This window comes from Anabrus simplex, chromosome 3, assembly GCF_040414725.1.
Source record: "Anabrus simplex isolate iqAnaSimp1 chromosome 3, ASM4041472v1, whole genome shotgun sequence".
Lineage (NCBI taxonomy): Eukaryota > Metazoa > Arthropoda > Insecta > Orthoptera > Tettigoniidae > Anabrus > Anabrus simplex.
This window is the reverse complement of record NC_090267.1, coordinates 172105557-172127203: the sequence shown is the minus strand read 5'-3', so window position 1 is coordinate 172127203 and position 21647 is coordinate 172105557. Positions and strand designations below refer to the sequence as shown.

Sequence of the window (21647 nt, the reverse complement as noted above, 5' to 3'; positions counted from 1 at the left end):
CAAAATTCAGAGAAATGTCTTGCAAGCCGTAGTAAAAAATCGAATGTTATATGGAGCTGAATTATGGGGTGTAGAGGAAGAGAGTGAGATGCTGAACCAGGTTATAAGTAAGTTCTGTAAAATTGTAATGGGGTTACCAAATTGTACAGCAAATTGTGGAGTAAGATTAATATGTGAAGAAAATATCCAAGTAGATATTCTTAAGAGGATTTTGAAATATTTGTTGAGACTGAAAGGAAGAGAGGGTGGCGAACTTCTGCAGATCGCATATTAACACCAGAAAGAAAATATACATGGACAGTATTGGTTAACTAAAACTAAAAATGTATTAGACAGGTTGAGATACGCAAGTTATTGGGAGAGGTTGGAGATATCTACGAATAAACTAATCATTAGACGACTTAGAGATATTCAAAGACAGTGGTTGGCATCCGAGTGTAGAAGCAAGGTGACCCTCTCAGAGTTTAATAGGGTAAGGCAGTATATGAGCATAAATGTTGTAAATGTAAATAGAAGAGAAATCCGGGGTTTGATATGGTGGATGATGGGAATTTATAAAACAAGGGGTGGGTTAGGGGGAGGGATGCAACAAGGTGCCTTCTCTGTGGTGAAAACAGAGAACAATTTCACAAGTTGAAATCATGTAAAGAAACCATAGCGGCGAGAAGGAAATTTTTGAATAGCAAAGAACAATATATGATTAGTGAGGATGAGAATGGCTATAGGATTATTAGGATGATAAGCAAAGAATGGTATAAGCCTGGTAATCTCAGTAAACTGTTAATTGTAATTAGAAACTCATGTAGAAGAGTGTTGAAAGAGCCTACAATGAGGGTAGGACAGATTACGGATGGATGATTGTGTTACGAACCGGTTAGTTAAGAATCTGCCAATAGTGGTATGTAGTATAAGGAATATTAGTATTAGTAGCACTGTAAAGTTGATATTTTAGTAACCCATAACGTAATCAACTGTCAAATTGTTTGTAATGAGACAGGGCCCAATGGATCCGTAGCTGTAGGTTGATAACATTCATTCATTCATTCATTCATCCATTCATTCATTACTCATTCCCCATTTATTATCCATTCAGTCATTCATTTAATTCAAAATGAGGGCTCTCTCCCCAGTTACTGGTTATCCGTACTGGGAGTGATGAGTCCTCCTATATCATGCATGCATGAATATCCATGTACCCATCCATAAATCCATCCATACTTGTTTCATCAATCCACTAGGGAATCATTAAATAATTAATTAATGCATCCATCCATGCAGATAAAATCGTAGGTGTGGCCTTTGCCTGTGGTATGGTGATCCGCCCGTGCAAGGAAACACTAATTTAGGCAGGGAATCGTATTTAATTAAAATAAATTAATGAATTAATTAATTAACATTCGTGTAAGGATATAACCGAGGTAGGACGGGATAGGACGGGCCTATCCCAATCGAAGGGGTAGAGTAACTACAATGCAACAAAGAAACAAGAAAGGGGGGGACAGATGGGGAGCGGGATTTCCGCTTACGTGTGCCTTGCAGAAATTAGGAAATGGTAAGAAATTAGTGTGTGACAGCTATTTGATCAGGTGGGGGTCATCTGTTTGGGCCTCAAGAGAAAGGGCCGGGCGTGTTATCCCTGGGAAGGTGGCTCCTTTTCTCACCAGGGGTGGATAACACGACCGGACAGTAGTTATGCATACAACCATCCATGCAATTATTCAACGAATCGAATGCTCTCTCCTCAGTTGGTGGTTATCCGTGACTGGGAGAGAAGTGTTCATTCATTTATTCATGCATGCATGACAATTCAATTCAGTCATGGAATCATTCATTATCAACCCATTCAGGCATTTAAATACCCATATGTACAGTGTCTGTGAATATGGAGGAGAACTCTGTACAGACTCATGACAAATAAATAAATAAATAAATAAATAAATAAATAAATAAATAAATAAATAAATAAATAAATAATACTAATCTGCACTTCACCTTGGATATAAATATCGTAATGTCTAAATTAAGTCCTGTTATTTGAAGTTTGATATTTGTTAGAAGTTCGTTCTAGTGCTGTAGTTCACGTAACTTCAGTACGAAGACGAATCTGTGAAATAAGCCACGATATAAAGATGACATATAAAATAAAATGAGATCAAGCTGGCCCACATGAAATTGTGTAAGAAATTACTCTGAAATATATATATATATACATAATAAGAGTTTTGTCTGTACATTGCTCAGAATTTTAAAAGGGGATGGTATTTCTGTATCAGTCGTATCCACAATAACAAGGAGATGCACTTTTTAATTTTCCGTAATTTATGTTTGTCTGTCTGTCTGTACACGCATCACGAGAAAACAGCTGAAGAGAATTTAATGAAAATCGGTACGCAAAGTCGGGAAATAAGTCGCTACAATCTAGGCTATAAATAATTTTATTCACGCTGAGTGAAACTGTAGTTTAGGGGAAGGCTAAAAATTACTTCTCAAATGTTTATGTTACACTGAAAATGGAAATTGCAACACCCAGAAGGAGTGGTGTTACATTTCTGCAATTGAACATGCAGGACGAGTGTTTGGTTGTGATTCGATGATTACACTTTCAGGTCCCTCTGACCGCACGTTTGAACAACAATCAATGCAGGATGTGCCCACCACGAGCTGCAATACATTGATGAATTCGTCGCGGCATTCAGTCAATAAGGCCCTGGATCGCTTCCTGAAGAATTGTGGCCCATGCTTGCTGCACTGCACGGGTCATTTGTTCCAGAGTTGTGGGTGGCTGAGGACAGTTGGCCAATTGTCGACACATCATGTTCGACACATGCTTAATAGGACTGAGGTTCGGGGATCTGGCGGGCCATTCTAAGGTTGTGATGTCGTGGAGAGCTTCTCTGGAGATGCGTGCAGTGTGAACCCGGGCATTGACCTGCTGAAACATCCCATTAGCAATGTTCGCCATCATAGGGACAACCACTGGATTGAGTACCCTATCAACGTACTGTCGAGCAGTCATAGTGTCGTCAATAAGCACTAATTGTGATTTCACATTAAAGCCAATAGCTCCCCAGACCATAATGCTTGGTGTTGGCCCTGTGTGCCTCTCGACAATAAGATCTGGGCGGCCCCTCTCCCCGGTACGTCGACGCACACGATTCCGGCGATCACTGTGGGGAAGACAGAAGCGCGATTCATCACTAAAGACGTCCCTATGCCATTCGTCGACCCACGTCGATCTTTCTCGTCACAGGGCCAGCCTTACACGTCACTGTTGCGGGGTCAATGGAACACCTTCTGCAGGGACACGGGCTCGTAAGCCAGCTGCACTCAGGCGATTACCAACTGTTTGTTGTGTAACGTGGGGTGCCACAGCTGCTCGAATTTGCGCTGCTGTTTTATGGGGTTCCATCCGGGCCATCTGAATGATGCGGCGATCCTCTCTCACAGTTGTCTGTCGTGCTGAGCCTGTGCCAGGTCTACGAGTGTGGGTACCTTCATTTGACCACTGCTGCCATACACGTTGTACCGTAGATGCCTGTCGACTAACACGTGCAGTGACAGTCCTTATCGATAATCCAGTTTCACACAGCCCAATTATCCGAGCCCTCTCAAACGGCGACAGTTGCTCTTCTCTGTCATCGAGGCATGTTTGACTGGGAACACTTCATTGCACAGACTGCAATTCAACTACGCTACACCAAAGTCCGTATACTGGAGTTGATTCCACCGCGACCAATCAAGTGGGAAGATCTGTAGCAATAATCCAATGGGTCTGAAACTTTGATCGTTTACATACCTACATGGCATCGTTCCATATCTTGAAAATCAACACGAACGACCAATGCCTTTATGGTGTTGCAATTTCTATTTTCTTAAGTGTATTAGTGGTCGTATATTAATGAAAATCGGTATGAAAAATCGGGAAATAAGTCGTACATTCTAGGCAATAAATAGTTGTATTCACGCTGAGTGAAAATGTACTTTAGGGGAAGGCCTAAAATTTAATTCTCAAATATTTATATTATTGGTGGTCGTATCGATAAATACTACATAACTAAAGTTATACAATATTAAATTTCCGATCATTTATGTCTTACACATTGTTACAGTACCGGCTATGATCACTGAGATATTCATGAATTTGGATTTTTGTTACTAAGTCAATATAAGCGCGAGTCACGAGAAAATGGGTAATCAGAATTTAATGAAAATTGGTATGTAAAGTCGGAGAATAAGGAACTACAGTCTACGCTATAAATAATTTTATAAGACGCCCTAATATCACAGAGTTGAAAGAGAATTAAATGTAAAAGCACTGCCTTCGCGATGTACAGGCCGTACTGTAGCTACGATGACGTCACGCAAATAGGCGAACTGTTTCCTCTGCCCGATCTGTACAATGTAAGGAAATGATACGTCTGTGCCTTGTAGTTAGTGAATATTAAAAAATATTATATTAATATAACAGGTGAGATCATTAACACGTAGTCGCAACATAACTCGTGAGTCAGTTCTTTGTAATTTTAGAAGTAGGTTTGAAGTGTGATCTTCGCGGTCAAAGCCTGAGGGTTTTACTCGTCAATGTACACAACAAATAATTATTATGCATTAATGCAACTATCGAGACAACAAACGTAAAACAAAACAACAACAACAACAATAAAAATAGTAATATTTTGTTGACACTTCTGGGCTATCTTTCAGACCCTTTCTTTCACGCAATCATTTCTATCATTTTTTGATTAGAAATAGCCCATGTTTTGCCAAATAGTAATATACCGACCAGCAATATCTGTTAGTTACTTCCCACATTCACGGAAACTGCCGAGGAACAATTTCTTAATTATTACCTCAGTAAGAGTTTAATTTTAAAATTTTAAAATCAATGCATAAAAGTGCTAAAATAATTTAACAGAAGGTTAGGTTTTATAAATTGCATCTAGTTTTGCTCTTAACATTTGTAGGTTCTGTTGGTTACCGTCCACTGTTGGATGCGCTTGTGAACGGTTAGCTGTTCAGAGAGCTCTTGTATTATTGTAGTGATAAAGTAGTTAAAACCTATTGAAATTGTTTAAATTGTGTGTGTGTGTTTTTTTCTATTTAGTGCAATTTATATATTGGTGTTTAGTGCTTGTTAGTAGAAATTGGGAGTAGTGATATTTATTTGAATTTTATAACAAGTAATTCAGTTGGTCTTCAGTTTTCTAGGTTAAGTAGGCTAGCTAGGTGTACGGTACCTTGTTTCCTTGTTTCGAATTTAGGTTTAGGAAGTACTTTAGGTAATAATATGAACTTTTAAAACAATATTTTAAAAATATCTGTAGGTACGTTGGTATAATACTTACAAAGGCAGATTATCATAAGGAGTTGTAACTCATTGTAACTTCCGCCGCAACTTTTCCGATATTTCGTATAGATGTCCGTTCAAACGAAGGTAATAATTTATTACATTAAATAACACGATACGCCTGTAAACTTCGATTTAAAAAGAAGTTAAAGAGAATACACCGTAATTTCACTGGATAATGACGGTATTTAAGTCTTTGGATTGTTGACGATTCTATTAGAATTGTTGACGATTGTTGCTACATGCCCATGGTAGTTGTGTAAATAAATACAAAATCAGCTTATTACTTTATACCGATAATTTGTAGTCTTAGTTTCCTGCATTGTTGCACTTTCCACCTTCGTTTATTCATCGAGTAAAAGTCAAGAATAATATTGCAGTTCAAGCCCCCGACGTAGTTTTGACAGGAATTATTGTAGACAACCTCTTATTTTTCAGCATTTAGAAACACTTGTATTCTCCGTCCCGCGTAGTAGGGAAAATAATAGTAATCCACCAGCGGCAAAAATTCTTATAACCACATTACAGCTGAGAATTATAGTGTAGATACAGTTTATTTAGATAGTACCGTATCTCGCCTGCTATATTTGTGTATATTTTTCGTGTGTATCTATTAGAGCATAGTACTAATAATAACCTGTCTAAGCATTTAGCTTTGTTGGTAATCTTTGAGTACAGTAGTTCTTGCAAATTTCAGCAATTTTCATTTCTTTTTGTGCTTAGTAGTCACATACGGTACCGGTATTGTAATTAGGATATGTCTGAACGTAGTTTAAAATTATTGTAGTGTATTGTACAGTAGTATACGAGTAAAATCTTATTAGAATTTAGCGTACTTATTTTATTATTGTAAAATATTAGTGTAGTACCGGTATAGTAGAGGTATCCGTAGAGACTCTCTTACTAAAATTCTGTTGTTGTAATTAGGATAGGCTTAAGTGCAGTTTAGAATTGTGTAATCCTTGTGTATTCCTTTCAGTATTCAGTATTAACAGCAGTTTTTATCCTGTTAGGGTGTTGTAGGATAAAACTAGAGTTCGACTAAGTAGTATTGTAGTGTGGTCGTATATAAATTACCTTATGGTTGTATAATCTTTGAGTATTATCCCAGACAATGTATCCCTCCATTCATTTTCCACATAATTTATCTTATTTTCATTTTCTTTTCATTTTTTCCGTAAAGAATGACTAAGGAGTGCAAGTGTAGGAACTGTGGGTGTGGCGAGGCATTGAGGGGTATGACGGAGGAGTTGGAGAGTTTGCGGGGGATAATTAGGATTCTCACAGAAGACAGGAAGGAAGATAGGCGTCCCTCAAACAATGTACAGGTTACAGTAGGTGTACAAGTGGGGGAGGAAGGAAAGAGGGGAGTTGTAGAAGACAGGTGGTCTAACATAAATGCGATTTTAAATGAAGGGTACAGATCTCTGCACATGGTTATGAGGGTGTTTAGGGGTTGTAGTAAGGATGTAAAGGAGAGGGCATATAAGTCTCTGGTAAGGCCCCAATTAGAGCATGGTTCCAGTGTATGGGACCCTCACCAGGATTAACTGATTCAAGAACTGGAAAAAATCCAAAGAAAAGCAGCTCGATTTGTTCTGGGTGATTTCCGACAAAAGAGTAGCGTTACAAAAATATTGCAAAGTTTGAGCTGAGAAGAATTGGGAGAAGGAAGACGAGCTGCTCGACTAAGTAGTTCCAATCTGTCAGCGGAAAGATGGCGTGGAATGACATTAGTAGGCGAATAAGTTTGAGTGGCGTCTTTAAAAGTAGGAAAGATCACAATATGAAGATAAAGTTGAAATTCAAGAGGACAAATTGGGGCAAATATTCATTTATAGAAAGGGAAGTTAGGGATTGGAAAAACTTACCAAGGGTGATGTTCAATAAAATTCCAATTTCTTTGATATCATTTAAGGAAAGGCTAGGAGAACAACAGATAGGGAATCTGCCACCTGGACGACTGCCCTAAATGCAGATCACTATCGATTGATTGAGTATTGTTTGATTAGTGACATTTTACTTTTTACCCTTGTTCTGTATCAACAATAAAACGACCTGCTGTAAATCTGTGTAACAAGAAAGTCAAAAGCAGAACTCATCATCAGCTCGGGAAAATGAGTGAAACATACTCCTTTATTCTTCGTAACAGGTATATTATCGGTTGGGATTTTCTGTTTTCATAAAGGTAACCTGCCCTCATACGAAGAAAATGAAAATATTAGTGTGCATTTACTTGTATAGTTGTATTTTCGCCGTGGTAAGTATACATTCTTAGCATTGTGGCAACTTCGAACTTTCACACTCTGCTTTTAAATTCGCAACACATTATATTTTCACAAAACGTATTATACGAGAAGAATTCAATGAATAAATTCCGCGAGAAGTATTACGTCCCTTAAATTTATATTAATCATCGCGGGAAGATACCATACCTAATCTAAACTATGAGGTCTCATTATCTTAATAACAACTCTTTACGTAATTCCTGAAGTGATAAATTTAAACACAAATATGCCATATACTTAAATATAAAGTTCTGTCTTTCACAGTCACAATTATCCAAAGAATGCTCCCAATCCTTATGCAATACATTCACAATTAGAACTAGCATTCGCTTAGCTCGTCTCAATTGATCAGCTGGCTGGATTCGCGCGCTCTCTACAGTACGGCCTGTATATTACGAAGGCATTGGTAAAAGCCTACAATATAGAAAGCTCATAAAAGTGATCGAGAATAACATTACATTGACTATTGTTTGTTCTGATGTGCCATAGCGTATCGACGAGGAAGTGCGACATCTTCTCCGTTCGCCCGTAAGAGAGCTCAAGAGGTTGGAGGGACACCCGCTTGGTGGCAGCACAGGCGATTGTGATGTCAACAGAGACCCTTGGTCATTAGCCCGCGTTGTACTCGCCTTCAGTTGTAGTAATTTTTATAGCTCATTATTGTAGCTGTCAGAGATGTTTCGACAGTTTGCATTATTAGTGTATTCACGATTGAGTGGTGTGAGAAGTGTTATGTTTTAAATACCTCGGTCTTTGTCGCTATTGTGCTATAAGGCAATGTATATCAGTGCGGGAGGAAACTACCACATCATGCCCTCGTGTTTTGTAGCCGGCTGCAGAACTGTATATGACCGATCGTCTTCAGGTAGGCATTTCTTTAGGCCCCCTAAAGAGAGTGGTGTTTTACTGAAATGGGAGAAGGCTTTCCATAGAAAAGACGGAAAATTAACTCATAACTGTTTCGTGTGTGACATTCATTTTTGCAATGACTTTCTAGTAAAAGTAGACTCGTTTACGGTGAATGGTGAAAGAGTAGCGATACCAAGACAGCGCAGGAAATTAAAACCAGAAGCATTCCTCACATATTTCCTAATCTACCCAAATATATTTCTAAGGCAGTTGAGAAACGCAACTCCCCCACGAATAGGCAGCCCACACGAAGAGCTCTCTCTAATAAAAGCCCTGAATAGATCGTAAACATCAGTGATAGTGATCATCCTTTATGCTCAGCAGTTGAAGACAGCTCTAGTGTCGCAGATGCTACGTAAGAAAACAATTGCGCTATTAAAGAAGAGATTGAAGAATCAGAAACGTAATTGCATTAGAGCGCAGAATCAATGTCGCTAAAGCTAAGATACATTTGCTTGAAAAAGACATTTCTGATACAAAATCAAAGAGAAATTTCACTCGGTCAAAACAATTCGGTTCTCTCAGCAAAAAAAAAAAAACAGAAAATTATAGTCGATACAATGTTAAAGAAATGTCAAGCGAAAATAAAAAAGGAATGAGATTTAGTGATGAATTTCTTCATCATGCACTTCTTAAAAAAAGTAAAGTCTCCCAAGTGTTATCGGCACTGTTTAAATCATGACTTGCTGCCTTTGCCTTCTGAATCCCACTTGAGAAATTTGGTGAAGGGCCTAAAATGTTCGTACGGTATAAATGAGCATGCTACCGCTGCCATAGCAGATTTTTTAATGGAAAGGAGGAACATGAACGCTTAGGGATGTTGATATTTGACGAGGTAAAGTTACGAGAAGAAATTCGTTTTTGGAAGACTAAACAAACGGAAAGTTTCACAAGTGATTTAAACCGTCTGATTGATGCATTAAATTCGGCTATTCCCACTCAAGCACTGTATAAAGGATCACAGGCACATGAAACTTTAATTAAATGGCAAAATCTTCTCAGAGATACTAAAAATTCATTCGCTTCACAAAGGACACTGGAGTCTTTTAAGAGTTACCGTGGAAAGTACCTTAGAAGTGTCTGAATATTTGTGGGAACACAATTAGAGTAAGTCGGGGAGAGATGGCGCACATTTTGTAATGATCGTGCAGCAAGTCTTCGCCAACATTTCGATTAGCTTATGTTTATGCTAAACGTCATTCCTTATATCTCTCCTCACTGTCTTTTGAAGAAAATTGTCTTAGTGTAAGTAGATTACGGAAAGAGATCGTTTATTTGAAAGTGTGTCACCTGCGCCATCTCTCCCGTAGTGTCCGGGTGAGATGGTGTTATGTAATTGATTTTCTAAGGAGGGTAGAAATTGAGAAGTAAACCATGATTATATGTTTAATACATTTATTTATCTAATTTACATTCACTTGTCTATTATTTCTTGGTCATTAATAAATCAATTAATTATTTAAACTTCAAGATTTATCCCTCAGTCCTTTTAGGATATGTTTTTGCTTACTCTCTCTCGTCCACAATCATTACACAAATTCTCATATACTGAACACAATTCATGAAGCCACGTGTTGCAGACGGAGCACTTAATCCACTCTTCCTTCTTTTTTTGTCAAATAATAGTTCTCCCAGCACTCCACACACTTGTTGCAATCATCGGATATTACATTATTTTGCCCATCTTGAATCATTCTGGCTGCTTCATTGGAATGAGGTTTTTCTCCTTTCCTACTCTTTCCCGTTGTGGCAGTGGTTGCAATTTTTCTTTGCACATTGTTCGTTTCGTTCACTGAGATTTCTCTTTTGTTGGAGATATTACGCTTTAAAGTTTCATTAAAGGCATGTACCACAAAGTTCGATTAGGCTGTAGCTGCTTCCTCTTCTCCATAATTAGTATAATTTTACACGAATTTTAAAAAAATGCATATAGGCTATATAATATATTTTATTAGCAAACTGATCGGAGGATGGAAACATATTTTATACCTAAATGGAAATTCAAAGAATACCGCGCCATCTCTCCCGGAAATGTAGCGCGCCATCTCACCCGAAATTTGGGGAGAGTTGACGCACCTCTGCCCCAGGAACTGCGTTGGCCCAACATGGCGTATATCACACCAGCATAGTCGTTGACTAACCTAGTCACCCGCCTGTGCCAACGCAAAGTTAATTTAGCTTGAACAACCCAGTCAGTGGGCTTTTATATCATGCCGTAGCAAAACTTTGAAGGTAGAGAAGACGTACTTGCCAGAAATATCCAGGATTTCAGGCGAAATCACTCGCACCATGTGACATCCAACAGATAGCTTTTGTTGTCACGTACACACTGTACACACGAGAAGCAGTGGTCGAGCTATCTAGCGGGCGATTGTCGCACTGGCCTACCCTGCGCCATCTCACCCGGTGCGCCATCTCACCCGGAATGACTACATAGCTACGTTTTGACAGGAAAGTTTAATCAAGATCCCCTAGAACGTCATTTCTGTAACCTGCGATCACTAAGTTGTGATGATCATCCGTCCACTATTGACTTTCTACATTTACACACGTTGCAGTCTATTTATGTACTGACTAAACTTGCCATATCGTCTGGCGGAAACTGTGAGTACAGAGCTGAATCCTCATTGAAGTCTCTTGCTAATCAAATGCGTATTCTTGCGAGAGAAATTTAAAGTAAAAATCGTGCAGTGAAGACACAAGGTGTAGATTAAATCAGGGAAAAAATTGTGAATATCGAAAATGACATTCAAATACCAGACTGGGAAAACAGTTTAGGCCTACCTAGTTAAGCGGGCGGAATTGTAGCAAAGAGTACTTAGTGTATCATTTAGCCGGATACATAGTGCGGAATATTTCAAAAGTCATTCCGTGTGATTTATGTCGTCCTTTCCTTTTCGGCAAACCGACTGATAATGTGCCTACTTCCCTAACACTAATTACAGATTACGGCTCAATGCAAAGAGCCACATATCATATCTCACGTATGCATCGGAAAGTGTTTATCATGTATCGTTGCGAGTGGAAATTGTCGTTGCGGAAAAGCTGTCATGTATGGAAAGTTTATGGGGTGATACTTTCTTCGAGTGCTTGGATAAATTAGTTGTTATTAAAGTGAAGTCATCGCAGTTGAGGAGCTGTGAAGATCATGTGCTGTGTTTGCTACCAAAACTCGTATTTCACTAATTGAAATATCGATTCTTCTTCCGCACGAAGGAGATAAGAAGTGAGCTGGTTACTTCGCAGGCAGCGAAATCATCCAGGAAATATTCCAAAGTGTCCAGCAGATGAAATCATTTTCAAACGCAAGTTGCATGCTTGAGTTTCTTGGTAGATTTTGAAGCAGTAGTCCCGATAATGCCTCTGTTATCCTCGCGCTCAGTCATCACTGTGGATGGCAGTGCCATCTGTGCGGCGGTCCACGGTAACTCGTGAAGATGTGGCACTTCATCTTCGATACGCTATTGATGTGCTCTGTGACTTCTGTTGCCACTCATCTCCGATAGATAAGATTACTGCTGCGTACGGAGTTGTTTTTTAATTTGCCTTACATCGCACCAACACAGATAGGTCTTATGGTGACAATGGAATTGGAAAGGGCTAGGAGTATGAAGGGAAAGGCCTTGGCCTTAATTAAGGTCCAGCCCCAGCATTTGCTTGGTGTGAAAATGAGAAACCACGGAATACCACCTTCAAAGCTGCCGACAGTGGGGTTCGTATCCACTATCTCTCGGATTCAAGCTCACAGTTGCGCGCCCCTAACCACACGGCGAAGTTGCCCGGACGTACCGAGTGTAACAGCCTGTCTGAATATTGCCAGGAAGTAGCTGGGGCGTTAGATAACTTTCTTCTTTAGCTTGCCATTCCTCTGGTTCATAAATTTTCTGATAGCACTGGTACGTAACACACTGGTTCATCATAACCTTCGAGTTATTCAATCCCTACTCTGAGGCACTGATTGAAATGACCAGTGTGCATATTTAACGAAATAATGGCAGAGGAGTGTACACGGCTGTCTGCGACTTGGTCATTCCAGCTTTGGAATGACCGTAGTAGGCTACTGGTCGTTAAAAGTAAGAAAATGTGCGGTTTTTCATTTGATCGAGTATTTTATATGATAACATTGCTACTTTCCAACTAAAGTTTTTGTAATGACCTATGTTGACTTCAGTTAGGAAAACCACAAGGTCAGCCTTTCTGAGAATCCCATAGCGAAGCACGGGTACATCAGCTAGTATTTAATTTATATTCATCCATGCCCCCGTGCTCAAGACATAAAATTCGTCAATTCTGATAGCACTGACGAATGTATTTGGGTCATTCCATGTGAACTGTCCCATCCGTTACCAAAAGACACACTTGTTATATGATGTTAATGTTAAAAATCAGACAGAGAAATAATAAGAAAGCATGCTTTGAGTAAAATACCTTTTTTTACAGACCACTCCAAAATTACATAATATTCAATATTATTTGCATTGATTTTTGAGTAACAGATGGGACATTCCCTTTCAAAAGCATTTGAGAAATTGTTTAAATAATTTGCTCTGAATTTTAAAATTCAGGACATTTAGGGATTTTAACATTTCAGTCAGGACGTCGGGACACATGCTCAAATTCAGGACAAACGCCTTTTTCAAGACGTATGGCAACCCTAGTAGTAACAGCCTCTTGCATTCTATCTTATCGTATCCTTATCGTTGTTACAAATTACTTACCAATACCGGTCTTCTGTGAACCTTGCGGTGGTTATTTAGTTGAATATTAATATCACAACCGGCCAAATGCATACCGGTTTCCACAATGAGGCGGTAGAGGTGGGATCCCTCGCTGAGTCCGAGGGAAAAAAACATCCTGGAGGGTAAACGGATTAAGAAATAAATAAAGAAAGAAAGAACGGAAAATGATTGTTATTCACAAGTGAGCGAACATAATTTGTGCAAAGACGATAACACTAAAGAGCTCGCGACATTACTGTATAACCATGCTCAGTCCCGGGACATTATGACGGGGCATATAACAATCCGAGATCACTCTCAAACTTCAACCTATAACCTTTAACAATGCCAATGGAAGCCTCTCTACAAAAATAAAAAATTCCTCCCCGGCGGGGAATCGAACCCCGGTCTCCCGCGTGACAGGCGGGGATACTAACCACTATACTACCGAGGACACGTACAGTCTTCTACAATCGCAAAGATATATCGTCTAACGAAGTTTTCGGAACGCATAGTTGCCGAATTTTAAAGCTTAAAAAAAAAAAAAAAGTACGGAAGATTTGAAAACCAGAACATTATTTTGACAGGGTCTTACAAAATTAGATACACACTTCCAACAGGGGTACATTACAAGATATCTGCTTAAGCCTCCGTGGTTCAAATCCCAGTCATTCCATGTGACATTTGGGCTGGACAAAGCGGAGGTGGGTCAGGTTTATCTCCAGGTACTCCGGTCGTACTACGGTTTCCCCTGGCATCTTTCATTCCATCAAAATCTCCAAAATCACTTCATTTCGACTGTCTGTCATTAATCATTGCCCAAGAGGAGTGCGACAGGCTTTGTCAGCCGGCACAATTCTTATCCTCGCTGCTAGATGGGGCTTCACTCATTCCATTCCTCATCCAGTCGAATGACTGGAAACAGGCTTACAGATTTTCGTTTTCATTACATTTACAAAATCCAGATTGTATTTCGAGCAGTTAAGAAGCACTTTGTCCGCCTCTATGGTGTAGTGATTAGTGTGATTAGTTGCCACCGACGAAGGGCCGGGTTCGATTCCCAGCTCTGCCACGAAATTTGAAAAGTGGTACGAGGGCTGGAACGGGGTCCACTCAGCCTCGGGAGGACAACTGAGTAGAGATGGGTTCGATTCCCTAACCTATAGTATATGCGGGGTTCGTTCGTTCGTAATCTGTTTTCCCTCCAGGGTCGGTTTTTCCCGCGGACTCAGTGAGGAATCCCACATCTACCGCCTCAAGGGAAGTGTCCTGGAGCTTCACACTCTGGGTCGAGGGATACGACTGGGGAGGATGACCAGTACCTCGCCCAGGCGTCCTCAACTGCTATGCTGAACAGAGGCCTTGTGGGGGATGGGCAGTTTTGGAAAGGATAGACAAGGAAGAGGTAAGGAAGCGGCCGCGGCCTTAAGTTAGGTACCATAACGGCATTTGCCTGGAGAAGTGGGAAACCACGGAAAACCACTTCAAGGATGGCTGAGGAGGGAATCGAACCCCCCTCTACTCAGTCGACCTCCCGAGGCTGAGTTGATCCCGTTCCAGCCCTCGTACCACTTTTCAAATTTCGTGGCAGAGCCGGGAATCGAACCCGGGCCTCTGGGGGTGGCAGCTAATCACACTAATCACTACACCACAGAGGCGGACCCTGTGCGAGGTACTGGTCATTTCCCCCAGTTGTATCCGCAGACCCAATGTCTCACGCTCCAGGACACTGCCCTTGAGGCGGTAGGGGTGGGATCCCTCGCTGAGTCCGAGGGAAAAACCAACCCTGGAGGGTAAGCAGATTAAGAAGAAGAAGAAGCTCTTTACAAGAATGATGGATATTTACAACTTGTAAGATAATATACCGGTACCTAAGATATATTTGTCATCATCATCATCATCTGTTTACCCTCCAGGTTCGGTTTGTCCCTCGGACTCAGCGAGGGATACCACCTCTACCGCCTCAAGGGCAGTGTCCTGGAGCTTCAGACTCTTGGTCGGGGGATACAACTGGGGAGAATGATCAGTACCTCGCCCAGGCGGCCTCACCTGCTATGCTGAACAGGGGCCTTGCGGGGGATGGGGAAGATTGGAAAGGATAGACAAGGAAGAGGGAAGGGTACCATCCCGGCATTTGCCTGGAGGAGAAGTGGGGAAACCACGGTAAACCACTCTACTCAGTTGACCTCCCGAGGCTGAGTGGACCCCGTTCCAGCCCTCGTACCACTTTTCAAATTTCGTGGCAGAGCCGGGAATCGAACCCGGACCTCCGGGGGTGGCAGCTAATCACGCTAACCACTACACCACAGAGGCGGACAGATATATTTGTACCAGATCTTTTACGACCGCTAGAGAAAGCTTCACTGCCATGTCGACGAGAGCACTTGTCTCCCGGTGGTAAAGTTCGTTGGTGTGAAGTATAGACCTCGCTCTTCATTTGGAAATAATCGACGAGAACTGCATTTCTGCACATAATTCGAACATCAAGATGACGACTGGGATTCAAACACGCTGTGATTTTAAAAACAAAATTGTTAAAAACCTCTGGAGGCGCCGGGTATCGATCCCGGTACCTCTCGCATGCTAAGCGAGCGCTCTACCATCTGAGCTACGCCCCCGCACCACTATTCGGCGCGTACGCAGAACATCCTAGCTAAGGAATGAGCATAGTCATCCACGATTCTGTTAGCGAGTGTGTTAAGAATAGTCTCTCATTTCAAGAGCTAGCGGCTAGATAGCGCTCACGCAGGTTTTTCCAGTTGATTGTTTCCAGATTAGCGATCCCGCGTCGAACAGTGGATGTTATATGAATGAAGTTTTACCACAGACATGTGGTATACTATTATACTAACTATACTGTACTACAAAAAAGCAAAGCAAAGCAAAGTCATCTCCGTACAGGCCATGAAGGCGCTTGGAGGGGTGGAATGCAAAGGCGTCCAATATCCGTAATATCGACACTTGGTGAGCTAGAGTGGTTAGCTATACGCCTCGCCGCCTTTGCCCCCATGAATTAACCTGGTACTCATTTTTTGTGTAGGCTGAGTGAATCTCAGGACCACACCCACCTCCGGAAGTGGAAATCTCGTTTCTTAAATTTTCCGACTTCCTGATGGGAAATCGAAACTACGTCCTTGAAGGTGAACCGCCTCGACCAGTAGTCCCTAACCTATAGTATATGTCCGTGAGTCTTACGCACTTAAAACGTGGACCCTAATGCCGGCCGACTGCCAGACGGATTCCCTTTTTATTGCTAAATTTACGGAGTAATGATCCTAGTCAACTAGCGAGGCTAATTAGTTCTGTGTTATCAGCACACTTCTATTCTTTTGCTATCCGTTTTAAGTTGCACCGACGCAGATAGGTCTTTTTTTTTTGCAGGTTGTTTTACGTCGCACCGACACAGGTAGGTCTTACGGCGACGATGGGACAGGAAAGGGCTAGGAGTGGGAAGGAAGCGGCCGTGGCCTTAATTAAGGTACAGCCCCAGCATTTGCCTGGTGTGAAAATGGGAAACCACGGAAAACCATTTTCAGGGCTGCCGACAGTGGGATTCGAACCTATTATCTCCCGAATACTGGATACTGGCCGCAGATAGGTCTTACGGCAACGATGGGATAGGAAATGTTGAGGATTGGAAAGGAAGCGAACGTGGTCTTAATTAAGGTACTGCGCCAGCATGTTCTCGGTATGAAAATGGGAAACTTACGGGCGGTGGCAGCTAATACTCTGCAATATTAAGGGGGTAAAAACATAATTTATTTCGTCAAAAAACAAAGTTCAAATTCAAAAGGAACTATACCCTAATGGAATCTCCAAATTATATATTATAATAAAGAAATTTACGTTCGCTTCTGTGGTGTAGTGGTTAGTGTGATTAGCCTCCACCCCCGGAGGCCCGGGTTCGGTTCCCGGCTCTGCCACGAAATTTGAAAAAAAGTGATACGAGGGCTGGAACGGGGTCCACTCAGCCTCGGGAGGTCAACTGAGTAGAGGTGGATTTGATTCCCACCTCAGCCATCCTGGAAGTGGTTTGCCGTGGTTTCTCACTTCTCCTCCAGACAAATGCCGGGATAGTACCTACCTTAAGGCCACGGCCGCTTCCTTCCCTCTTCCTTGTCTATCCCTTCCAATCTTCCCATACTCCCGCAAGGCCCCTGTTCAGCATAGCAGGTACTGGTCATCTTCTCCAGTTGTATCCCCGACTCAGAGTCTGAAGCTCCAGGACACTGCCCTTGAGGCGGCAGAGGTGGGATCCCTCGCTGAGTCCGAGGGAAAAACCGACCCTGGAGGGTATACTGATAAAGAAGCAAAGGAAGAAAAAATTTACAATATAAAATTCGACACTAAAGGTCGTTCAAAGCATACGGGTCGAGAACCCGGGCATGTAAAGTTCAATAATTTCGGAAATATGAATTCTACCTACTTGTAATGGAAATCGAGATAGGTCGACTGCGATTAGCCTGCAGGCTGCGATTTAAAACCGTCTCTTCCATGAATATATAATGATCGATTCAATATTGGCCTAACTTAACTACGCTAATTCCGAAATTGTCGGATATTAACATATGAAAAAGAACACTTTGTTTGGGACTGGCCCTAAGTTTACCCTCCAAAAAGTACTGAAAATGAAATGAAATGTCGTATGGCTTTTAGTGCCGGGAGATCCCAGGGCGGGTTTGGCTCGCCAGATGCAGGTCTTTCTATTTGACACCCGTAGGTGACCTGCGCATCGTGATGAGGATGAAATGATGATAAAGGCAACACATATACCTAGCCCCCGTGCCGTAGAAATTAACCAATTAAGGTTAAAATCCCCGACCCAACCGGGAATCGAACCCGGGACCCTCTGAACCGAAAGCCAGTACGCTGACCGTTCAGCCAACGAGTCGCACTCCAAAAAAGTACTGATTCTAATATACGATATCGGGATCATGGGGATCTGTCTGTCTGTTAGGTTATCAGCGCGGAGGCTGGTTGGATCCTCAGATAGCACCACCAAAGGCTATGCAGTTATAGGAAAACCACAAAAACCAATGGCATAGCCCAAATGAGGCGTACTAGGCAAGATGAGGAGTGAGGTAGTTTGCCATTGCTTTCCTCACTGGACCAGAAGGTGCCACTGCAGCACGACTGATCCTATGAGCAACACCTTCCGTAACACTCGGACACTATTTGTGCTCCAAATGTCAATACTCAGCACCACTCATACCCCAGCAGCTTCCATATTGTCACAGCCATGGATGAGACTGGGACTTTGCTCTGGCCTGTGCCAAGAGATGGATACAAAAATACTGCATCCATCAAGAAATGGCAACAGGCACATCATGGGGATGAGACAGAGGTTTGGAAACCTCGCAATCCAACCGCAGCCAACGGGTTGTGAAATACTAACCAGCACAAATAATCGACAGGTCGGTAGATGCAGAGTGGGTTGTTGTCCCATAAGCTCTGTACTCTGACCGGCCAACCGAGCAGAGGAAAGGTGGCCACGGCTCTACCGTGGCTCTACGCCTCTGCATTCGGGAGACGCGCCTGGGGCACAGTGCTACACTTCTCGCCTGGCCCCACACGTCGGCTGTCCTGAGAATGGTTTTCCGTGGTTTTCCATTCTCCTGCACTAAGCCGAATGCCGGGACAGTTCGTAGTGTAATCCACGGCCACCCACCCCCTCACCTTCTTCGCACATCTCCTTCACCGTAACAAATCTCCCGAATGTCACTTACAGTAGCTACAGAGGGCTGTTACACTGACGTTTTCTTCTTTTATAGTCTGAGGATAGCGCCGGGCCCAATAGCACATCCCCGGGATACACGAGGCCAGTGGCGGCTCGTGACAAAATTTTTAGGGGGTTCACAACATTTTTGTTCATGTCTCAAATCAGCAAAAAAGTAACATAGGTACATAAACCATTTCACTAACAGTTCCTTGTACGGTTCCTTCTTCACAAATACTTTGGTAGAACCCCTGTAACCGAGGATAAATCTTATATAAGACTAATTTGTTAGTGTAGAACAAAAGTAAAATTCACAATAACTTTACTACACTGAGATTATTGAAGGATGCGAGTACTATTCTTGGTTTTCAAACAGCACGAATTTCACCTGGGTGTTAGTGTAGAACCAAACCAAACCTCATGGCCTACCAAGCGACTGCTGCTCAGCCCGGTGGTCTGCAGATTACGAGGTGTCGTGTGGTTAGCACGACGAATCCTCTCGGCCGTTATTCTTGGCTTTTTTGACCGCCATCTCACCGTCAGATAGCTCCTCAATTGTAATCACGTAGACTGAGTGGACCTCGAACCAGCCCTCAGATCCAGGTTAAAATCCCTGGCCTGGCCGGGAATCGAACCCGGGGCCTCCGGGTAAGAGGAAGGCACGCTACCCCTACACCGCGGGCAGGCTGTCTAAGGGTCGTATTCATGAACGAGACTTTGACTTCGACTTACGTAAGTTCACTTAGTTGAGTTTCGTGGAAGTCTGTTTCATAGACGCAACTTTTACAAAGTAGACTCTGGCGTAAGTAGACTTTGGTAAGTTACGATGTGAAGAATTAGATATGAAGTTGGCAATGAAAACAATGGAAGAGCACTGTAGCATCTCCCATCACTCAATGTTTTTTCTTAATAAAGAGGCAGAAGAAGAAGAAATTCAGCTGTTTCCTGCGTTATAGATCGCGTTATAGACTCTAAACTCAATCCAATCCAGTTAATACAGTTAATTTTTATTTCTCGACGATGGATGGAAAGAAAAAAATTGCCAGCCTTCAACAACTATGAAAGGGAGGTGTTACTAGAACTAGTGAAAGAGAAGAAAGGTAGCCTATAGTTGAAGTCGAAATCAATAAACTTCATCTCGTGGTTGACTATGCCCTGACAATTGAAACTAAAAATCCCTTTCCTATTACGGAATACCTCAGCATGGTTGCCACCTGGACTTATTATTGGTATATGGGTGCAATCTATAGCTCCAACCACTCCAGGGAAACGGGATCTTTCATACACACGTCGCGCATTATTTCGACATTCAGCTTCATTTGGGAACGAAACAAACTGTGGTCTCTTTCGGGCAGTCAGGATCGATATTCTTCTGATTAGTCTACATACTGAGGGCTGGCTTTCTCCACGTAAATCAGCGGAATCAATTTGGAATTTACCTGAAAACCATGGAAGTGTGAAAGGCTATTGTATTTACCATAAGAATGCATTAATCTGTACTGATCATCCCTTAACCTAACTAGATAACACGATGAATAGAAAGTGCAAAAACTGTGCGTTATAGTAACAATAATTTTACTCTTACCTGTAGCATAATATCTTAACGACCGGGCGATTTGTCCGTGCGGTTAGGGGCGCGCGGCTGTGAGCTTGCATCCGGGACATAGTAGGTTCAATCCCCACTGTCGGCAGCCCTGAAGATTGTTTCCCGTGGTTTCCCATTTTCAAACCAGGCAAATGCTGGAGGGCTGCACCTTTATTAAGGCCACGGCAGCTTCCTACCTATTCGTTGGTCTTTCCTATCCCATCGTCGCCATACGACATCTGTATCGATGTGACGTAAAGCAAATAGAAAAAAAAAATCTTAACGAAATTAGCAACTGTATCATTGGAGGTATGAGTGATCCTCGATTATTATGTTTCTGTAATTCGTCTTCAAACATCGTTAGTACATCTAATACTGTACGTTTGTCGAATCTATATCGTTTTCTGAACTCATTTTCTGTATAAAATTGAACTGGGTTCCGTGCATTTCTTATAATACGCCGAGGATTTGGCACAACGTACCTACTGAATAATTTCCTGGATCTCTTCAATTTCGTCTACAAAATTAACTGCATCGGCAATATCTGCCATTTTATTATTTTTCTGATCTCAGAGTCTACTTAAGTACGGAACATCGGCGACTTGGAAGTAAAGTCGCCATGTAAGTTTACTTACCTCCAAGTAGCGATCATGAAATGGAAATGGCGACTTACCGCCTTCTAAGTCTAAGTCTAAGTCAAAGTCTCGTTCATGAATACGACCCTTAGTGTAGAACAGTAGCAAAATTCATAATAGCTTTACTGCACTGCGAACACTGAAGGATGCGAGCACTATTCCTGGTTTTTAAACAGCACGAAGTTCACCTGGATATGACGAGAAGCATAGAAGGAATGTGTACCGCATTTACCGGTAATTTTTTTAAAATAATTATTTCCGAATTGACCCCAATAGTCTCCACATTATCTCGGTTAGTCAGGTTCTACTGTTTCACATGGTAATTATTCTCATTTTGAAAATTATAGCCACTACTCTAAACAATTTAGCATGCAGTACAACCAACAATACTAGATCATGCTTATTTAAATGATAGGATTTAGATTAGCAACTCACGTAAATGCTGATTA

The 21647-nt window shown here is 41.8% G+C and overlaps 2 non-coding genes across 2 annotated transcripts; both read right to left on the bottom strand.

Annotated features, from left to right (window-relative positions):
- Positions 1-13644: 13644 nt before the first annotated feature.
- Positions 13645-13716, bottom strand: TRNAD-GUC (transfer RNA aspartic acid (anticodon GUC)). The gene has a single exon. It is a non-coding gene; the product is annotated as a tRNA-Asp (tRNA).
- A 2091-nt stretch (positions 13717-15807) lies between these two features.
- TRNAA-AGC (transfer RNA alanine (anticodon AGC)) lies at positions 15808-15880 on the bottom strand. The gene has a single exon. It is a non-coding gene; the product is annotated as a tRNA-Ala (tRNA).
- Positions 15881-21647: the final 5767 nt, after the last annotated feature.